Genomic DNA, 17,497 nt, shown 5'->3' on the forward strand with positions numbered 1-17,497 from the left:
AAACTATATTTTATTTTTCTAACAAAAATAAAATAAGATATATTTTTTTAATACAAACAATTTAAAAAATCAATTAAATAAAAGATAATAAACACAAAAATATGGAGTTTTTTGGGCACCATGAATGGCGCCCTAGGGATAGGGTCGACAACATGGAGGGTGAGCCACAAGGGGCTCATCATGGAACTTAGGTGCATGGGGGTGCTGGGCTTGGTTAGCTCTTAGGCGTGCATGCATTTGGGGACCAGGCGCAAGGGGTGAGAGCACATCAGGTGGCCAGGCGCAAGGAGCACGCGTGAGCTGGGCAGACGCATGGATGCCAAAGGACTCGGGCCTGTGGCTGGCACATGCGGTTAGGCGCAAGGGCTCAGACCTTGCGTGCGTGCAGCTGTCTTGAGGCTCGAGTCCTCTTTTTCTTCTTTTGTACATATTTTTTTCAGATTTAAATTTCAAAAATAAAAATACAAAATATGCTATGACTTTATGGCTTACACAAAATCTAGAAGAATAAAATTTAAATTCCTAACCCAATAGAACCATATAATTAATGACCCAACAATCAAAAAACATATTCATCCATTCAATATACATATAATAAATGCAAGAAACCCACACAATATTTAATATATATATGTAGACTGCTCTAGTACCAATTGTTGGTATTAAATGAGAAAAATAAGAATACGCAGCGAAATAGGATCTTTTAAAAAATTATTAATACAAGCGAGAATAATACATATATAGATATATAAAATAACACATAAAAGGAATAGAGATTACCTCTCGTAGCCTATCAAGTGTCATTGAATCTTTTCTAATAAATCAACGATCTTCGTATCCTTTCTCAAAGCTCACAACTTAGCCTTCCAAGTCAATCCTCAAACACACAAGGATGTGTGTGGGCATGTAGTATTAAAATGTTGATTTAGACTCTATAGATGTACCCAACACATGAGATTTAGAGAAGATTGAGAAGAGAGAGGCTATAGAAATTTCTGGAATTTCAGGTTTACGAAATTCTATTGTTTCTTTATTGAGGGAGTCTAATAATTAACTGCTTAATTAAACTTCTTTTTTAAAGTATCACTTCTTTTCACATTTATATAGATAATTAACTAATTTAATTAATCTTTATTTAAAAAAAATAAAACTGATCAATTACATTATTTTAATTATTTAATTTAAATTATATTTAAAAAGAAATAATTAAATAAACAAATTAATTAAAAATTCAAAATTTAAATCCGAGGGATAGAAAATACACTGAGTGGCATGAGCTACTTAGTGGCTCACCCTGATTTTCTCATTTGTTTATTTAATTAATTTTTAAGATAATACATTTATCCCAAAATAAATATCATTTAATTCAAAATTAAATTTATCTTAAAATATTAGTTTTAATGAAATAAATAAATATCTTATAATAAGATAATTATTAATCTCTCTATATTTTAATCCAAACATGGTTAATATTTATTTTAACATAATTAAGGGTTTTTAGAATATAAACTATATAGTTAAATTATCAATTAATTCACAACTAATCAATTGTCCATAATTATCTTTGCCCTCGAAATTTATTCCTTTGCAATTTAGTCATTCTCTCTACAAATCTTCCTTATGTCATCCCAACCATTCATGATATTGAATCTCCAAAACAAAAGTCACTAGCATCATTATACTAAGAAACCTTAACAAGTGAATCAAAAGATCAAATAAGCACAAATAAGAGTTCATGACTACTCAGGATTTAGACTGGTCTACAAATGATCTTATATTATGATAAGAATTAAATATTTATGGAAGATGGTAGGTTTATAAAGATAGTTAATTCATATCGGACTTGTCATATATAATATATATTATATACAATTCATTTACCAAGATGTCTATCAACATCAGTAATCTGAATCTAGATTACTTGCATCTCCTATGCTTAGTAAACCGTACCAGTAAACATTCATTAAATATTCCTCACTTTAATATGTTACTAACTATTTTATTCATTGTATATGATCTTAATTCTATCGTACTGATACAAGATCATATCCTCTTTTCTTAATATTCATATAAAATTCTTTAAACAATAATTCTAACAGTCAAATATAATAAAATTGTACTTTTATTTAAATCAATAAAATGTATTTACATGCTTTTAGGGCATTAATGCTATCATTAATGTTGTCAAGAAGTCCAGACTTCACTCTCTTGATAAGGTCTTCGAGAATCTAACAATGGAGGATGACGAATCTATTGCTGAATTCCAAGAAAAATTGTGTGACATATCCAATGAGTCTTATGCCCTGGGTGAGAGTACTCTAATACAAAGCTTGTTTGCAAAGTTATTGGAGTTCTTCCAATAAGGTTCAAGGCCAAAGTCACATAAATTGAGGAAGTTTGTGGAATTGAAGATCTGTATCTTGATAAATTAATCGGATCTTTCCATAATTATGATCTGACTTTGAAAAGATGGCGTAAAGACAAGATTAGAAGTAGTCATAAAAGGAGAACAAAAAGCACAGCAATAGTCTTGCCTTTCTTCACAATGAAGAGCATGATAAAATTCCAAATCTATCTGAATGGATAGTAGATGAAACGTTTTCCTTATTGACAAAGAATTATGCCAAGTTATTTAAATACAATTTCAAAAAGAAAAATTATGGAGGTAAATAAAATTCCTTCAATAAGTTCAATTCTGCCACTAATAAGCCAACACAGTCACTGGATAAGAAGAATACAGGAATTCAATGTCGTGAATGTGACAGATTTGGTCATATACAAGCTGAATGTGCTAACACACTGAAGAAGAAAAATGCACTGGAAGTTACATGGAGTGATGGTGATGAAGATAAAGATGAAAGTAGCAATGACAGTGATTGTTCCGATCAAGAAAAGCAAACGGTGTGTTCTTTGCAAAAAAGTACTTGTTCAAACTCATCTAAGGAGGATGCAGATTCTGTTAACTCAAATTTTGATAGTGTGGATAGGCAAGTTGCATATGAGCAGATGTTTGCATAATGGGCATCTATGGACAAGAAGTTTAAAGCATTGAATGACAAATGCTCTCTGGACGACCTTGTCAAAGACCTCTCTACAAAATTTAAAGAGAAGAATGATTTGATCTACAAGATGGAAGATGATCTAGTTCGTGCTAAACAAGCTCTTGAGTTCATTCCACTTGGGATAGCACTAATTAATCAATCTCTTCAAATTCAAAAGCCATATGGTCACAGAACTATTGTTGGTTACAAAATGTTGTATAAAAAGGGAAAGGATCTAACTATAGAGGAGTCAGTATCATTTTCATCAACACCAAAGTTGCCATTTGTATCTCTTGGTGTAAGCAAAATTACTGATGGATCTAGTTCATCTACAGATGTCATCAGGAGCTCCAAAGAGACCACGTTAGTACCACAAACTCAAAGCACGAGATTTGATCCAGCATGTACTTTTGCAACAAGCGTAACCATATACGACCAAGGTGTTACAAACTTCAGTCATACTTAAAAGTGATGATTGAAAAGGGTGGCAACCTAATTCAACCATCTACATACTCTATAAAGTCTACTCCTAGTCAATGGAGACCTAAATATGAACCCAATGCCACTCGTGCTCTGGTTGCTCATACATCATTTTCAGCTTTTACTAATGACTAACTGTATTTCAATAGTGGCTGCTCTAAACATATGACTGGAAACAAATCTCTCTTGTTAAACTTCAAGGAGTCTCAGGAAGAACTTATTACATTTGGCGATGGTAATAATGGTGTTATTATGGGAAAAAGTGAGCTGGTTCTTGTAGGGCTCTGGTGGAAAAACAATTAGAGTGCGCAACGAATTGACATGGTGGGCTGAGTTTGTCAACAACAAAAAAAATTTCACCTCTCATATAAACAGTTTATATGTTCAAGAATACATCCATACAGGAAACATTAATATGAAATATCATTAATCATGCAACATATATATAATTATACACATACTTATATATATTATATACACATGTATACAAATATTCAAGAACAAAAATATTTACCCCTAGAATCCTATCAAGTGTCATTGAGTCTTTTTGTATAAATAACGATCTGTTAGGAGTATGTCCTAAAAGCATGTAAAAGACATTTATATTTTCAATGAATAAATAAATACAATGGTCTATTATTGTTATATTTAGATTATTAAATTATGGTTTTAATATTTTTTTTGCAAACATGAGAAAAATTCCATATTCATTATTAAGAATGTGATCTTGTATTAGTACGAGAGAATTAAGATCACATGAATGAATAAAAATAGTCAACAATAAATTTAAGTTATGGAATTCTTTAATTAGGATTGTAAGTACGCTTTACTGAGTATCATGTTGATACAAATAATCTAGATTCGGATTATAGATGTGGTAAGACATCTCGGTAAAGGTGCTTTATATAATATGATTATATATGATAATGACCGATATGAATAAAAGTATTTATCCAAAAACCATTTAATAATAAAGATTTGTAATTCATATCATAACTGATGATCATTTATAGATCAACCTAAATCCTGAGTGTTCATGAACTTCGGTTTATGTTTATTAAATCTTTTGAGTCATTCGTTAATGTCTCTTCATAGATTGATGCTAATGGCTTTTGTTTTGGAGATTTAATTTCATGGATGGCTGGGAACATGTATCAACAATATAGAATCTAATCTTTCTTAACAGATCGTATATTGGTTCCCTTAAGGGTTAATTATGGAACTGAATGATTTTGAGCTCAAATCTATAATTAGATTATAGATTAATTATTCACTAGTGAAATAATGATACTTAAGGAATAAGAAGTAAATTAGAAAGTTAAAATGGTAATTCTTCCATTCTAATTTATGAACTAATTAATTAGAGGGTTAAACTATTCACTACTACAAAAAAGGCTTTTTAGGACTCGCGGGGCGCGAGTCCTCTATTTGAGAGCCTTAAAAAACAACGCGAGTCCTAAAAGAATGTTTTTTAGGACTAGCATTGCGAGTCCTGAAAAGTTTTATTTTTAATTTTTAAAAAATTAACTGGTGGGTTTTGAATCCGGCGGCGGGGCTTCGGCGACGGTGGCGGCGCCACCATTAAAAGGTGGTGGTTCAGAAAACAAACTATTGGGTTTTAAAGCCCAAGAAGCAAGGAGTATGGTGGTGGTGGTGGTTCAGCTCGTGGTGGCTGGAATATGCTCGGAAAGTTTGGGAGAAACCCATGAACGACAGAACTTCAAGTGCTCCGTTGAGGGCCTTAGGCCGCGCGTGAGGTCGCCATCTCCGGGGGTCGGGGGTTTCGGGGGACGGCGCTTCCACTAGTCTGGCGCGTGACAGTGGCCGGAGAGGGGACGGAAGCGTTCGGCGTTGGCAGTTCGGGAGAGAGGGAGAGAGAGAAAGAACTTTGGGGAGAGAGAGAGAGGGAACTGAGGAGAGAGAGTGAAAATGGGCTGTGTGATTTTTTTGCTTTTTTTTAATATATAATAATAAAACTTTTCTTAAAAAAATTGGAGGGAATTCGAAATTTTTAAAATTCAAAATTTTATGATACACATAAGTTTTTAGGACTCGCAATGCGAGTCCTAAAAAGTCCAGGAGGTGTTTTGTTTTAAAAAAAACTCAAACTTTTAGGACATACATAGTTTTTAGGACTCGCAACGGGAGTCCTAAAAAACCCCAGTTTTTTAAAATTCAAAATTTTAGGATACACATAAGTTTTTAGGACTCGCGAGTCCAGGAGGTGTTTGTTTTAAAAAACAAACTCAAACTTTTAGGACACACATAGTTTTTAGGACTCGTTCCACGAGTCCTAAAACAAATTCTTTAAGGACTCGCAACGCGAGTCCTAAAAAGGTCCAGGAGACTTTTTTAGGACTCGCATTTATGTGAGTGTCCTAAAAATGTGTCCTAAAAAGGTGTTTTTGTAGTAGTGATTGTAAGATGGTTATATCAATGGACAATTTAAAATAAGATTTCTGTAAAAGTATATCTATAACATAAAGTGTTCAGTTATGAATTTATAGTGGAGAAATATCAGAATTAATAAATTAACTATTATGATTAAAGAATTTAATTATTTAGTTTTAATTTATTGGAGCTTAATGTTATAGGTCCATGGTCCCCAAAATGGCTCAAACAAACACTGACAAAGATAAATACAAAAATGGGCAAAATGACTTATTTGATATGTAAAATATTTTTCTATGCACTAAACATAATTATTGTATAATTACGTGTAATTAATTAATTGAGAATTAATTAATTATTTGATTTAACAAAAATATAATTAATTTTGAATTAATTGATTTTTGAGATTTTTGGTATTTAAATAATGATGAAAATTGAGAAAATCACATGCCCTCCCTGGCATGGGTTGGGCATGTAGCACAGTGCACAGACACTGTGCTACACACACAAGAAGATTCCAGGGGAATCTTGGTTCAACAATTTTAGTTATTTAAATATTAAATAAATAATGAGATATTTTAATGTGATTAAAATATTATTATTTAAACAAAAATCTGATAATTGATTAGTTATTTTTAAATTGTTTAAAATAACTAATAATATTTATTTTAATATATATTTGATATATTAAATAAAGGAGATCATTTATTCAGAGCGATACTTTTCAGAAATAGAAAATATTTCGTGAAATCTCCCTGAGAGAAATAGAACAGTGCTACAAGCATAGGTCACTGTTCTTCTCAAATTTAGGTCCAAACTTTATCAGATCTCATGTGTTGAGAACATTTGATAAATAGATTTTGCAAATTGTTTTGTATAACGAGCCCACACTCGTTCTTTGTGTGTTGAAAACATTTTGGAAGATCTTGGTGTGAGATCTCAAGGATTTTGCCGTGCAAAAAGATAGCAACAAGGAAGTACTTGAGGTCATTTTTCTATTCATCTCTTTGATTCAATTTATATATGTATGTGAAGAAGTACATCTAGAAATCTTGTGGGGTTAAATTAACAATTTTGATTGTTGTTCCGCTGCGTATAATCTCTTATTTGTTCTATAAATACCAACAAATGGTACCAGAGCGTTCTTCACATATATATATTGAATCTGTGTGGGTTTAGTTTTATGCACTTTTTTATTTATGATGAATGAATGGATGGCTTAATATGTTTGAATGCATGGGAATGTTGAATCGTTAATTGTATGTTGTTTTTGGGTTACGATTTGTTCATGATTAGATCATTGTGTAAGCCATTAAAGGGCATAGGATTTATGTAATTTTATTTGGTCTTTGAAATCATAAAATTATAATTCTGATCATACAAAGTCAAAACGGAGCCCGGGATTCAGAATTCAGCCACCGTTCCTCCGAGGCCATCCTCCGAGCCACTGCCGGGGATGCTGTATGGGCCCTGATAGCACATTTCAGTGCCACGTGTCCTCGTCTTATTAGTCCATAATTTTTTTATTTTTCTGAAATTAATCTATTATTTTTTTAAAATTTTAAAATGTTAAATATCCTATTTTTTATAAATTTTATATTTAAATAATGGGATATTTTTGTTATCCTAACAAACTTTTTTTTATATCGTATTTAAAAATTAATTTTTCAAAATAACAGATTTTAATTAAATTTATTTCTGTTTTTTAATTAAAAGTTGTTTTAATTAGTGGAAAATAAAATTATGATTATTTAAAAGTTTTGTTTTAATTAATCAAGATAATTAGAAAATTGTTTTCTTATTATTATTCTGGATCAACAACACATGTCCTACCGAAAGTAAAGTGAAGAAGCCCGATGGAGATCAAGGCAGTTTTTATTTTATTTTGATTTTATAAAGAGATTGTAAAATTAGAAATACCCAAAAGCACCCGGTTCAACATTTATTGTTTATTTATTTAAATAATTGTTTTCATGTGATTGATAATATGTTCATGCATTTTGTGCCATACATAAAAATCTCACAGAGTTATTATCATGCATCTCATTGGTAGAAACATGAGTATTTGGATTGTCCTATATGTTTATATGATTTGTTTTGCGAAATCAATTGCATATAAATTACTTAGTTTTATTCTTTGCAAACTTGGTAAAATATCACACCGTTTTTTTAAGTCTTTATGACTTCATTTCTTTAAACTGACTTTATTTTAAAATTGTTTTTTAATAAAGTTTAGATGAATATAATTGGTAATTTAAAATTGGATATGGACCTAGAAACATGCTTTCTTACAAATTTTAATTATGTTCATAAAGTTTAAAGAATCTATAATTAATTTAGAATTAATTTGGTTAAAAACACTTATTTTAAAATAGTGAGTGGGAGAGGGTTGATAACTCAACATAACCCGTGGTCTCTATTATTAATATAACACCGTGAGATATGAATAGCGCCTCGCGACGACTTTGTTTCTGTCCCCCTAAGGAAGGTGTCTAGACATGCTAATAGCAAGGTTATATTTCTTACAAAGATAGGAACTAATGATGTATTTTAGGTTTGACCAACCCTAAGGCGGCATGTCCTAAGTTATGTCATGAACTCCAAAATAATGGGTTACACTCACAAAGTTATGATTAAGCTTTTGCAGTGGATAATCATAACTTGACCAAACTAAGCAATACTTTAATGTTTAAAAGAAAAAATAATTAGTTATTTTAAGTTTTAAACAATAAAGATAAGAATGTCTTATAAATTCTCTAAGATTAATTTGACCGACTCTAAGGCGGCACTTTTATTGTTAGAAAGTTTTATCATGGAAATTAAACTTTATTTTATGTGTTTTAAATGTGCTCATGCATCACGTATAATTTCCGATACTTTGATATTTATTTTTCTAAATATAATAATATTTTTATTTTTATTTTATTCAGAAAATGTTTATCTCTGGTAATCCAATCACTGCTTTAATTGCACAAGACAAATTAACTGGTGATAACTTCACAAAATAGAAATCAAATATGAATATGTTGTTGGTTAACGAAAACCACATGTTTGTCCTAAATGAGGAATGTCCTGAAGAACCTGGCGCCACTGCCCCAAAATATATTCTGGACAAATATGATGCATGGATTCAACCCAATAACAAACCTAAGTGCTTGTTGACCCTCGATTTGGTCAACGACGTGGAGTCAAATGTACGAGAAAAAATAGAACGACAATTGAAAAAGATAATCTAACAGAAAGGAAGAAAACACCAAGGAATTACAGTGGTTCGGTCCCAAAAAATGGTAATGACCTACGTCCACTTAGTGATCTTGTTATTATTGAATCTCAAAGTCGTGATTAAAGAATTAGGGTTCTTGAGTTTCACAAACCTTGAATGTATTACAATAAGACAATGGACAATCCATTATAGCTCTTTTTTCTCTCAATATTTTAGCAAAAAGACTCAGGAATCAAAAGTCAAAAAGTCAAAAAGACTCAGTTATTATAAGATTACAGCTTAATAATGCAATAAATCAGGTTGTATGACCAGCCTGGTCGTATTAAAAATTAACCCTGATGATGCGGTGTGCTTCTGGTCGATAGTCGAGCAATACTTTTGCCACGTGTAAACCACATGTGAGAAATCCCTGCCACATCATCTGCAACCGTTTTTGGGGTAAACATTTGCCCCAAGTTTATTTATTGCGACCAGCAATAAGTAAACTTAGGAAACTAACATTTCGTATGCCCCACGAAATCTATCAGAGCCGCCCATGCTTTCTTGAAAAAAGCAACCAATCATGTCCAATCAAGCCCTTTCGGTTTCCCAAAAACTTATCTGACGGCTACTACACTTCCCCATACTTAGAAAAAAGTAATTTATGATTACCTCTTTTATTGTGTCGCAGTCACTATATATAATACCCCAAATCCATGTTTTTACTTTTTACTTTTCATCTGCCATTTCTCATCAAGAACTTCTAAGAACCTCGACTTTCAGAGCCCAAAATTTTTGAGAAGCTTCCATTGCTGCTCTAAGGATCCTCCGTTCGGACGCTTGAAGCTTTCGTTTTAGACCCCTCTTTTCATCCAAGTAAGTTTTACGAACCCCTTGGATGTTTGAGATGCCAAGTAAAACTGTTTTTTATGTATTCAAATCTGTGTTGTTGACTGTTCTTGACTGAAACTGTTTTGGGGTAATGGGCAAATTGATCGTTGCTTGATAGTATAGCGAAGTAACATTTTGCAGGAGCCAGTTTGGTAGTCGAGATTGTAGATTTAGGGCGTAAAATCGAAGTAAAAATTCAATTTTTAAGCTAGTTGAAAAACTGGGTTTTTCCCGCCCCTTCGGAGTCGAAAAAGCTTTTTCCTAAAAAACTTTTTACTTTTGCTTTTCAATTTGTTTTTCAAACTGCTCGTATAGAACTTAGTGTTTTTGTTAGAATGCTGTTGGCCGTATAAAAACTTAATTTTTATATGCAAGCAACGTTATTCCAACTCTTAACACAAGATTTTAAGCTTTACGTCTTACCTCCCCCTTTCTCTGTTCGCGGCTTTTCATGCAAGATCCGTGGGGAGGTGAAAGACCCATCGACGACGACTTGCTAGCTCAATTGCTTGAGGACGAGGAGCAACCGTCGTTACTAATACCTGAAATTCCCTTTTCTCTTGCCACTTCAAACACTCCATCGACCTTCATCCAAAATATGGGTCGAGCAAAAACTAAAGCCCATAAAAGAAACCTTCCAATCCTTCAGATCAGCCTGCTCCTCGGGCTAAAATTCCCTCGATCAGTGGTCGAGAAAGAAATATTCCTGACCCAAACATTCAAACTCATGCCCAGCCCCGAAATGTTGTTCAACCAGATGTTGAATGGTATGTCGCCCCCTCTAGTCGAGTAACAATTAGGATGATTTCGAATTATATTAAATAATACAGACTTCCTAGGGTAACATTAGTCCGACCCACTCAAGACCAACGGGCGAACTTGCCTGGAGGCGTTTTCAGCGCCTGGTCGAGGTACCACATTGAGGCAGGGGCTACCTTGCCTCTTCATCCTTTTTTCCAAGGGGTGGCCAACTACTTTGGGGTCACCCCTTTCCAAATAACTCCCAATGGATATAGAATGCTTGCTGCACTCTATATTCTTTATAGCCACAAAAAATGGCCTGTCCCCACACCACATGAGGTAAATTATCTATTCGACCTCAAGTCTAACCCCAACCAAGAAAGCACGGGGTTTTTCCACTTTTGTCACCAGGAAACAGGTTGCACTTTTATGTTTGACATCACTCACATATCGAACGTGGGGAAGTACCATCAGGAGTATTTCCTTATGACTGACATGGTTGCGAACAACCTGGCCTTCACTCAAGGAGGTAACGTCTCTGTACCACTGGTCGTTAATCTTTCTTCAATTTTTTCTCTGCACTTTCTTAGATTTTTAGTGCTTTTCAAGCCCATGGGTGCGACCAGACCCCACTCCAAACATGGAGTTAAGATCAGCCCTCTTAGCCAGTATGACTGACATGGAGAAGAGCGTCAAGCATCTGGTCACAGAGGCTAACCTTAGGCTGGTCGGGATTTTGGTTCCTCACCAAGATGTGAGGGAGTCAACGGCGGGAAGCACCACTGGAAAGGAGATTCCCAAGCAGCACCCGGACATGCCACAACCTCAAAGGAGGACAACCGGAGTGACAATCAGGGAACCCTCCAACATTCCACGAGCTGTTGCTCCCCCCGCCCCTCAGGGAAAGGGAAAAAAGAAGGCCACTGAACCTCTCGCTCCCATCGACGAATCTTCAGATGAGAACGGTATTGATCTTTCACTCTTAGATAATTTGCCAATTCCCTGTCAATTATTTGACGGGGACGACAACTTTAAGTATACTCCAAACTTAAGTTCAGATTTCTTCCAGGCAGTAAGTAGTTCAGTAAGTAATGTAGCGACCAGTAGTTGTAGCACGGGTACTTTACTTATAATCTCTTTATTTTCATTTTTAGCTCTGTCTATATACCTTGTCTCATTGCTTGTGTTGTTTCTTTTTGTGAAAATATGTCATCTGAAGACGTGTTCGAGCATTACAAGGTTGTCGCTGCATCTTCAGGCAAGAAGAAAGACAGCAAGAGGACTCAGGGGGAGAGCAGGAAATTCGCCTCAAAGAAGGCCCGAACTGAGGACCCTCCAGCCACTGTCCCTTCGAAGGAGAACAAGCCACCTCCATCACCACTCAAGCAGCCGGCCTCAAATCCTCCGATCGACCAGCATTCCACTCCTCCAACACCCGTCGACCAGCACCCTACTACTCAGGTCCCTACCAGCCAAACACAGCGCACTCAACCCGAAGGCTCCCTGTCTAGCATCGTGGTCAGCTTAGCTAGGGAAAGGATATACAAGCTCTCCAAACACAAACACAGTCAAGAGGCCATTAACGAAACTATTTCCATGGAGACTGACCAAATACTCAACCGAGGGCTGAATGAGATAGTTAGCGTAAATTACCTCCTGATGCTGAATAATTTGCTTTTGATTTTTTGCCATCGCCTTACCCTTTTCATTTGATTGCAGGGATTACTGACCATGACCGCTGGCTGGCACCGTGTGGGTGCAATGGTGTCCAAGACTAAAATTTTTTACACCAGGCTTGCTGAGGCTAAGAAGGCGCTTGAAGGGAAAAACGCTGACTTGCTCGAGAAGAACAATGAGCTAACTAAGCAGAACGACGAGTTGCTTGAGAAGAGTGCAGAGCTGTCTAAGCAGAATGAGGAACTGCTCGAGCAAAAAGCCACTCTGACCGAGGAGCTGCTGGAGAGTGAGGGCTCCCTGAAGAAATCCATTGAAGACAAAGAAAAATTCAGGGAAAGCGCCAAACTCAACTACCAACAATCTGTACAGGTCGAGCTAGATTTGATTGCGAGCAGGCAGGAGACGGAGGAGCTGGAAAAGCCCATGAAGGAACTTGAGGAATTCGAAGCCAAGAACTTGGAGAGAGGAAGCCATTCATCTTTGCTTCTGTGAGTTCTGGAAGCACAACCGGAAGGCTAACTTCAGCTACTTGTCAGAACGCCTGAGGCAGACTCTAATGTCTCACTGTGCCATTCGCCTGGAGGAAGAAGAGAGGGCTAATGTTCCTGCTTCCCCCAAAGATCTCTCTGGCAACAGGGATAGATGGTGCAGATAATGAAGCTGGCGCAACTGTCGACCAGGACGCTCCTCAGGACCCTCCAGCCTCTTAGTCTTTCCCCTTTCTATCTTTTAATCTTTTAATTACACGACCTATGGGTCGTGATGTAAAGACATTAATTTTTTATTGCTACGTGGGCAACTATTTTCCTTTTAATCAAACAATTACATCTGAGCAATACTGCTCACGGTGTAGCGTAATTCGTTTTTGATATTATAATACATTTTCATTTTATTATAACACATGTTTGTATGACCGAACTTAGCATATCACTTTGGTTTGATTTAACAAAATACAAAATTTTGAAAAATACTCTAAGTACCCTAGCATGCTTTCACTTATTTTGCTCATGTGTTTACATACCTTTCGATATGCTTTGCTTACTAGATACATTATATGCCACCCAAGTGATCGAGGAGCTTTAGGTCCTTGGTCAGTTGCCTTGACCAAAACCTTTTTGAACAATACTGCTCGGAGCAAAATAATTAAAATTGTAATACAGCAAAACAACACACGTAATGAGCAAATACTTGTAATAAATACAATAATTGGCAAGAAATGACTGGCTGTGCACAATCCCTTATATTTCTCATAATAAATGGACAAAATGTGTCTGTACGAGTGATCAATGAGATCTTACACTTATAAGCGATCAATCACATAAAATGACCAACCCTTTTTCAAAACTTGTAAAAAGTAAATTAATACAAGCCAATTCTTTGAGAAGAATTGTTTATTGATATTACTTGCGCAGGTGTTCTCCATTCCAATAGCGAGGAACGAGATCTCCGTTTAAGCAAGCAAGTTTATAGGTGCCTGGGTGAAGGACTTCTTCAATCTGGTATGGCTCTTCCCAATTAGGTCTGAGTACTCCAGCAGGTGTTTAGGAAAACTCTTCTGAGTACAAGATCTCCAACGCTGAACTTTCTTTCTCGCACTTTGGAGTTGAAATACCGGGGGACCTTTTGTTGGTACGCAGCTACTCGGAGTTGAGCTTGCTCACGTTTCCCATCGATCAAGTCGAGGGATTCCATCAACAGTTGGCTATTCGAGCCTTGGTCGTATGTTATTCTGCGATGCGAAGGCGGATCTAACTCAACAGGCAACATAGCCTCATATCCATAAGCTAAAGCGAATGGAGTATGGCCTGTCGCTGTTTGATGGGAAGTTCTGTACGACCAAAGGAGTTTAGGCAATTGTTCTGGCCACACCCCCTTAGCTTCTTCTAGTCTTTTCTTTAGTGTATCCTTTAGCGTTTCGTTGACCGCTTCGACTTGTCCATTTTCTTGGGGATGAGCGACTGCAGAAAAGCTCTTGATGATGCCATGCCATTCGCAAAAATCTGTGAATAAATCACTATTGAACTAGGTACCGTTATCCGAGACTATCTTCCTTGGAAATCTATAGCAAAAAATGATGTTTTTGATCACAAAATCCAGCACCTTCTTGGTTGTTATGGTTGCGAGTGGCTCAGCTTCGGCCCACTTGGTGAAGTAGTCAACGACAACTACGACATACTTGATGCCGCCCTTTCCTCTGGGCAAGGATCCGATTAGATCTATCCCCCAAACTGCAAACGGCCAAGGACTTTGCATCTGTTTAATGTAACTCCCTAACTGCAGAAACCATTACGATGTGCCTTGTAAACAGTCCTAAACTCGCTAATCGAATAATTTGGCCAAAATCGTGTAACTAAGTATTATTAGCGGTTTAGGGATTAAAAATTTTGGTTAAGATATAACGTTTCATTAGAACATTTATTATATTCATTGGGATCCCAAAAATATAATTTAAAGGTCTATTACAAGAAAATATTTACGACCAGCCGGTCTAAGCGGCAAAACAGGGTAAACCCTATCTCCTCTCCTTCAAACCTCGGCCGTGGCGGTCGAGCAGCTGCATATGTACACATCGTCACCTAAGATCTCCAGCTCAAGGATGGTCCAGCTTTCTTTTGCCTTTACCTTCACTACATAGCACCCGAGATCCGAAGCCCAGCAAGAAAACTCAATATGCTCATGAACAGTTATAACATGTCATCAAATCATAAGGCACACACCTAGAAAATATAGCCCTAATCAAGCAGGCAAACAAATCCACATAATAATGGGTATCTAGGATAAGGAATCCTGCCCTCCTGATTGGATGACTATCAAGTCAATCACAATCAGATAGGTGGTCTATCACTGACAGTGGTACAAGTCACTAAGGTGGGTTCCATTCCCAATATAAATAAGTGATCCTTTCACTAGCTTAAATAGGATAGGTGCATGATGATTAGTCACCAACATAACCTTCCTCATGATCACAGGGTCATAACCATGGGGTACTTCTCCCTAGCCATGTGACAAACTGTCACCTAGGCCTTGGCCCTGGCTCTAGGTAACTAGTCTTAGACTAGACAAGCGCTTATAATTTTCATCGACCTTCGGGTCGGTCCAACATTAATACCCCATATGAGTCATTCAACGCTCATATCGATTAGATCTAATCTTCATTCGGCCTTGCGTCCTCGATGCTTATGCCGTTTCTGACTCTCAGGTCAGTAATACGCGACCAGTGTCGATCCTGAACAGTTGGTGCCACACACACAAGCAAGCAATGCTACCAAACATATATCATATGTCAAATATCTGAATATAGGGCATTCAGTATGCTTACTTAACAACTGCTAGCATAATTAGGACCATGCATAATCACAGAGGCTCAAGCTCTGAACAAGCTCATATTCAATATTCATAACATGCCCTAACCACATGTTTCTCATGCAACACATGCATCACATTTAATCACTTGACATGCCTCAACAATAACCATGCATGTCACATTTAAACATTCAACATGCATCAAGAATAACCATGCATGTCATATACACACAGGGTGTAGTTTTCTTACCATTGGCCCAAGCACAGGTTACCAATAAATGAGCCACATGCACGATCCCTATTCCAAGCCTCTAGTGATAACCTAGTCACAACCACAAATGGCGATCCAATGAGTTCAAGTTCTAAAATCAATCCCGGATCCAAAACCTAGCCTCCAAGACATCAAACCCCACCAATCCAGGTAGTAGGAATGATCCTGAGGCCTAAAACCATGTTCTCGACATCAAAACACCCAAACAGGCTCAACACCCTGCCTGAGCCGCGACCCCCAGCCACATTAGGAGCAAGGGCCGTGGCGCCCAGCAAGGCCAAAGTGCCTCCATCTGCTTCTCCAAACTAGGGTTGTGTCGCCCAAGAATAGGGCCGCAGCCCCCCACCCAGAACCAACCATAACACCGATTTAAAACCTCCCAAAAACATATCCAAACTCAAAAATCAAAGTTCCCAAACATCCCCATGATCCAAAACCCATAAACTCCAAGCTTCAATTAAATAAAAAATCTCATCAAAACGCAAAGTCCAATTCAAGCTTAAAAACTTTAAAAACTTAAAACTTGAATTACCTCCAATAGAGTTGTTTCCAACTAAAGCTGTAACGACCCAAACTCCAGGGACCGTTACGGTGTGCCTTGTAAACAGTGCTAAACTCGCTAATCGAGTCATTTGGCCAAAATCGTGAACTAAGTATGATTAGCAGTTTAAGGATTAAAAACTTTGGTTAAGATGTAACGTTTCACTAGAACGTTTAATATATACACTGGGATCCCGAAAATATAGTTTCAGAGTTTATTACAGAAAATATTTACAACAGGCCGTTCTAAGCGGCAAAACAGGGTTCAACCCTAGTTCCACTTTAAACCTCGACCATTGCGGACGAGCAGCTGCATATGTACACATCATCACCTAAGCTCTCCAACTCAAGGATGGACCAGCTTCCTCTTGCCTTTACATGCACCACGTAGCACCCGTGAGCCAAAGCCCAGCAAGAAAACACAATAAAGCATGATATGATATCAACAATGATCATAATAACCATTCAGGACTATCAGTCCAAGCAAATAGGTGACTATAGCCAAAATTCACAATAATGAGCATAGCTCCCCTCTAGCCATGTGACGATAGGGTCACCAGGGCTTAACTGATAAGTGATTCTTTCATAAGTTTGATCAGGACAGGTGCATGGTGAATGGTCACCAACATAACCTTCCTCCCGACTCTAGAGTCGTGCTATGGACAGCGTCCCCTAGCCATGTGACAAACAGTCACCGGGGTCATATACCTTGGCTATAAACATCTGGTCATAGACCAGGCAAGCGCTTATAAGTTCTTCGACCTTAGGGTTGGCCCCGCATTAATGCCATGGAGCTATTCAATGCGTGATCATTGACCTTAGGGTCGGTCTAGCATTAATGCCATAGAGCCATTCAATGCATGATTCTCGACTTTAGGGTCGGTCTTGCATTAATGCCATAGAGCCATTCAATGCATGTTCATCAATTATATATCACATGTCCAATACTCGTAAACAAGG

The sequence above is a fragment of the Humulus lupulus genome, chromosome 1 (genome assembly GCF_963169125.1).
Source record: "Humulus lupulus chromosome 1, drHumLupu1.1, whole genome shotgun sequence".
Taxonomy (NCBI): Eukaryota; Viridiplantae; Streptophyta; class Magnoliopsida; order Rosales; family Cannabaceae; genus Humulus; species Humulus lupulus.